The sequence below is a fragment of the Jaculus jaculus genome, chromosome 8 (assembly GCF_020740685.1).
Source record: "Jaculus jaculus isolate mJacJac1 chromosome 8, mJacJac1.mat.Y.cur, whole genome shotgun sequence".
In the NCBI taxonomy this organism is placed as follows: domain Eukaryota; kingdom Metazoa; phylum Chordata; class Mammalia; order Rodentia; family Dipodidae; genus Jaculus; species Jaculus jaculus.
In genome coordinates, this window is record NC_059109.1 from 68,725,963 (window position 1) to 68,732,106 (window position 6,144).

Here is a 6,144-nt window from a genome sequence, read left to right on the forward strand (position 1 = left end):
AATTTTTCTTCCATATTGTCTTCCAGATAATAGTTTCTATCCTCCACATGGTTGACTCTATTCTTGAGAGCTTCTAGAGAGTTTTGGACTGGTTCAATTAGGTTTGCATTTTCTACTACTTTTCTATGTATAGTTTCCATTGCTCTGTCAAGCTCCCTTTTCATAACATTTTCTGGTTTTCTTAATGCTTCTTGGAATTTATCCTTCAATTTCTTTATGTCTTCATTAAATATCACCAGCTGATTTTTGAGGTCCTCTTTTTTCCACTCTCCCTCATATCTCTTAACTGTTTTTGAACTCCTTCCATTTTCTTATCTATTAGGTCTAGTCTAGTGAAGGCAGCATCCACATAATTATTAGTCCTTTGTAGCTCTTCTGCAAGTTCTACCAGTAGCTTGGTCAGGGTTGCATTGCTTATAGCTTCATTTTGGTGTTCTGATCCTAGAGACTTTTCTATGTTTTGATTAGAGATGTTTATTATAGAACTGGGTGATATAACTGAATTTTCTTGCATTTGATTTCTCATGTTATTTCTTTTGCACTGTGGTCTGCCCATTGAACTGTATGGGCACATAGGTGGGTTCAAGCACAGTGGGAATCTGAAGCAGCCTGAGGCTGTTACCAAGCAGCCTGGGCTTTGGCTCTTCCTTGCCAAAGCCACCTGACTTCCTTCCTGATCTGTCATGTGGTAATGTGCCAAAGCTGCCTGTGCTTACACTAGGAGGGACACAGAGGCAGCAAGCACTGAAGCAGCCCAAACTCTGGTGTGGCAGAACACTGGGACCAGGAAGCAGCCTGCGCTACCCACAACAGGACAATGGTGGTTGGCAGGCCATTGTGCGAGACAGGGAGGAGATGGCACCTGAGCTAGCAAAAGCAACAGACAGTCTGAACTCAAAGTGTGGAGTTGGAAATTGGCCCGGGCTCTTGATTGTGAATGTGCAGTGGCCAGAACAGTTTTTGGGAAAGTGGGCGAAGCAGACTGAACTTCCACAAGTGGGATTGGAGGGGCAGGGCACCATTTAAATTGATCAAGGGAGCCCGAGCTCCAATGGGCCAGCAGGTGTAGCCTGGCCAAGGTCACTCATGGGCAGGGGTAGCAGGGTGATCGCCCTTGTTCAGTGAGACAAGTGGAAATATGTTGGCCTGGGACCATTTTCCTACAGTAAGTGCGGGAGATTCCTGAAGCTGGGACCCTGGTACAGTGGCTGCTTGGGAGGAAGGGTGGGCTACCCTCCTGCCCACAAAGGAATCAGCGATTCCCTGGTTTTTTCCCTCTGTTCCCTCCCACTGGCAATCTGTTGGAAATTGCTATCCCCTAAAATACCCAGTGAACCCTTAATTTCTTGCCTTTCTTTCCCAGGAATGTGCTGCGCAGTTAGGTGGTCACCATCTTGGCCTTCCAAAGAAATATTCTTGTCAGTTATGATTTGTGATCCCAAAACAAGCCACATAAAAAGAAAAGAGTGTTCCATGTAGAAAGAAGATTCTTCTCCCTTGTGACTCAGCAGCAATCAAGGGACTAGGTCAATGTTTCTTATCCAGTTCAAATCAACAATCAGGCATCACTGACTTCTCCTGTGAGTTCCCTGGGCAAGGGTCAGGGATGCAAGGGCAGTACTGAGTCAGACAAATGCAGAATTATCTTTATGTCATACATTCCCAATTTTTATATATTTTGTAGAATGTAAATAAATACTTAGCAAACTACAGTTAACATACAACCAATCTGAAGCAGTAAAAAAATATTTATGTATGAGATATTCCATAGGAGATTTTGTTTCTTTTGTCCCCATAAGAAGCTTTAGCTTATACACTTTATAGTAAAAAGCAAATTAATGATCACTTGCAACTTTCCTTAAAATACTAAATTTTTCCAATAAGACAATTAAGAGCTATAAAAAAATTAAAAATCACTGCTGTAATCTGAATACCTGAAACTTGGGTAATAATTTTTGGTAAGAGTATTAATGGAGCTATACATATAACCTTCACATCTCATTATGACATCTATTACAGTTTTACAGAGTGTTTATGCTAGGTGCTCTTAATGGCTTCTAATTCCTGTTCAATGCAGCATTTGCACAGTTCAACCCAGCAGAGTTGATACTAATTATTAATAATATATTTCAACCTTATCAGGACACTTGTTGCTACATCATCAATACAATTAGTAGGTCTTGACTGAAAACACACATAAGTGCAGGTGAGAATAAAGCTGTTTCTCACAGAAAAAGATAAAAGAAATCCAGTGGACAATATCAAGTAAGGACATTGAACAGTGTAACATTATATGGCTTTGTTTCTAAAGGAAAATATAAAAATAGTACACTAAAATGCAAGTGGACTATAATTCTCTCAAAACAACATTAGTGTTCATTCACAAATATCTTGATCTGTCATAACTACTTCACAAGTTCTATCACAGCCATATTTCAGAGTATATCATTAATCTGGTCCTCTTAGGGTAATAGGGCCAGTTTTTTATTTATTTATTTATTTTAAGCTTTACATATCTGAAGGTGTGCGCTGCTGCTCTTCCATGGTATAAGCATTTATTTCTTCTGAAATTATGCTGAAATACTCCATGGTATTATGTTTTATTTCTGTCCCTTCATTTTATGAAGCCTTATACATGGGTTCATTGTCATCTTGGTATGTTACTTCATCTGTATCCTGGTGTAATCTGTCAGGATCTCCATTGGTTCACTGGGATCTGAGTCTTCTTCCTGCTCATGTCGCCTTTTGTATATTGTGATGATGGTCCTGTGACACTATATCTTCCACAAGGTAGTTATGTTCAGTGTCTTCATGAAATACTCCTGGTTCCAGGGCCTCAAACCTATCCTTTGCCTCAGGTGCCATGAGGAAGTAGCCATCCACTGGCTGCTGTTCTCCTGCAGGTACATCCACTTCCAGGTGCTGGTCATTTCCATGTTCTGTGTGTACCTTTTCATGAATAAAATACTGAATTTGTTTATTTACTTCATCTTTAATAGTTTGGGGTTCTGTCCACTTAGGAACCTGCTCATTTGGCTCAGCATGTAGTTCAGCCTCCTGAGGTGGGAATGTCCATTATGAAGCAGATTTTTCTGTGAGTCCTAATAGAATTCGGCATCTTCCACATCAAGATTTCCATCACCATCTGCATCATAGACTCCCAAGTTTTCTTAGAAAGTCTTCATAATCAACAAGGTCAAACAACACATAGCAACAGATTTCCAAACTCCTAGCAAGGCAATGACCACAAACCACTGAAAAGGGGGTTTCCAGAAATCCCTGTGTTCTTTCTGCTTTGCATCTCTGTGATCCCCAGGGCTTCAGCTGTTGCTACCTCTGCTGCTATGACCACCTCTGCCCTTGGCTTTCTGGAAATGGGCCATGGCACAAGGCACGGGTCCTGGAGTTGCATGCTCATCCTCCACTGCCGCATACCCATGGGGGTATGGGGACTATGGTTACTGGATTTGGGACCAGCCTCAGCTCCTGCAGCAAGGCTGAGCCTGGGCCACACTCACTGCACCTCCAAGGACTTCCAACTGTTGTCCATCCATGTGTGTGCAGCCTTCACCTGTGCTGAGAAAGAAAAAATAAAAAAAAAAAGTAAGTTATCTGGGTGGATCACAAAAAAAAAAAAGACCTTCTATCTGATTCTTCAAGATACCCACCTCACCACTAAAGATAGACACCTCTTCAGGGTGGAAGGATGGAAAATGACATTCTAGGAAAATGGAAATAAAAAGCAAGCAGGTGTTGCTCTATTAATATTTGATATAATAGACTTCAAATCAAAAGTTACCAAAAAGGACAAAAAGGACCACTTCTTACTCATCAAGGGAATAATCCAACATGAGAATATTACAATTATAAATATATATGCACCAAACACAGGTGTGCAACAGTTTATGAAACAAAACCTACCTGACCAAAAAAAAAAAAAAAAAGAAAAGAAAACAACCAGAAATAAAGACCAACACCATCATAGTCAGAGATTTTAATACTCCACTACAATCAATAAACAGATCATCCAAGCAGAAAATCAACAGGGAAATAATAGAGCTCAACAGCACCATAGATCAACTAGAGCTAATGAACATCTACAGAACTATCCACCCCAACTCTACAAAATAAACATTCTTCTGAACATCCCATGGAGCCTTATTCAAATTAGACCATATATTAGGCAATAAAAAGTGCCTCTATAAATGTAAGAAAATCAAAGTAACTTCCTGCACCATATCAGATCACAATACTTTAAAGCTAGCTATCAACAACAAGAACTCCATCAGCTATTGGAGGCTAAACAACACAATTTTAAAGAATGAAGGGGCTGTGGGAGAAATTAAAAAAAAAAAAAAGAAATTGTAAAATCTCTGGAATTGAATGATAAGGAAAACACAACCTACAAAACTTATGGGATACAATGAAGGCAGTCCTAAGGGGAAAATTCATAATGCAAAATGCCTTCACTACAAAGACAGAGAGAGCCAAAATTAATAACCTGAGTGTCCACATAAAGGCATTGGAAAAACAAGAAGAATCCAACCCTAAGAGCTCCACACAGAAAAAAATAATCAAGATCAGAGCAGAAATTAATATATTGGAAACTAAGAAAACAATTTTAAAAAAATGATGAAACAAAGAGCTGGTTCTTTGAAAAAATAAACAAGATTGATAATCCTTGGCCAATTTATTCAAGCAAGAAAAAGAGAAGTCTCAAATTAATAAGAACAGAAACAAAAAAGGAGAGATCACTACAGGCACCAATGAAATTGGAAAAATCATTAGGGCATAGTACCAAAACCTCTACTCCACAAAATTGGATAATCTGGAAGAAATGGATGAATTTCTAGACATATATCAATTACCAAAACTAAACAAAGGCAGATTAATCTCAGAAACAAACCTATCACATCCATAGAGATTGAGGGGGTAATCAAAACCTCCCCAAAAGAAAAGTTCAGGACGGAATGGCTTCTCAGATAAATTCTAACAAACCTTCATTGAAGAAATGAAACCAATTTTTCTCAAACTGTTTTGCATAATTAGAGAGCAGGGGATGCTCCACAACTCCTTTCATAAAGCTAGCATCACCCTAATAGAAAAGCAAGACATAGATGCAACAAGAAAACTACAGACCTATATCCCTGAAGAACACAAAGATCCTGGACAAAATCCTTGCAAACCAAATTCAACAACACATCAAAAGCTTTTCCACCTTTATCAAGTTGGAATCAGGCCAGGGTTGCAGGGATAGGTTAACATATGTAAATCAGTCAACAGAATACAACACATAAACTTAACCATAAGAACCACATGATCATCTCAATTGATGCAGAGAAGGCTTTTGATAAAATGCAACACCACTTCATTATCAAAACACTAGAAAGAACAGGCATGGGGTGTTTATATTCCAACACAATGAAGACAATATATAAAACACCCAAAGTCCAAATAATACTTAATAGGGAAAGACACAAGGAGTTCTCATTGAGATTAGGACCAAGGCAAGGTTACCCACTCTCATCACTGCTCTTCAACATAGTAATAGAAGTACCAGCCCAAGCAATAAGACAGGGAAAAGAAATAAAAGGGATTCAAATAGGAAAGTAAAAAATCAGGTTAGCACTATAAGAAGATGACATGATCCTACACATAAGTGACCTGAATGACTCCATGCAAAACTTCTAAATGTGATTGATTCCTTCAGCAAAGTGGGATACAAAATCAATGCACAAAAGTCAGTAGCCTTTCTATATGAAAAAGACAAATATACAGAGAAGTAAATCAGTGCAGCTGTCCCATTTTCAATAGCAACAAAAAATTAAATACCTTGTCTTCTAGTTAAGATGGCAGCATAAGAACCACATCAAAGCAGCCTAGGAGAGAGAGAGAGAAAACAAACAAACAGAAAAATACACTCTTCCACTAAAACGTGAAGTGTATAAGAAATTACCAGTGGCAGCAGAGAAGTAGGAGAGATCCAGAATATCCAGAGCCCACAGAAGTGGCTCCAGAAGGGGTGGCACCAGGTCTGTGGCACCACAGCTGCAAGGCTTGGCTTAAGCTGCAGGAAAAGACAGGTGAGGGGATTTTCCACTCACACTGGAGCTTTTCACAAACTCATGGAATGTGGAGAACGAC

At 39.2% G+C, this 6,144-nt stretch overlaps 1 pseudogene; it reads right to left on the bottom strand.

The window, feature by feature from the left end:
* Positions 1–2,733: 2,733 nt before the first annotated feature.
* On the bottom strand, positions 2,734–3,554 carry LOC101595697 (annotated as a pseudogene).
* Between the last annotated feature and the right edge of the window lie 2,590 nt (positions 3,555–6,144).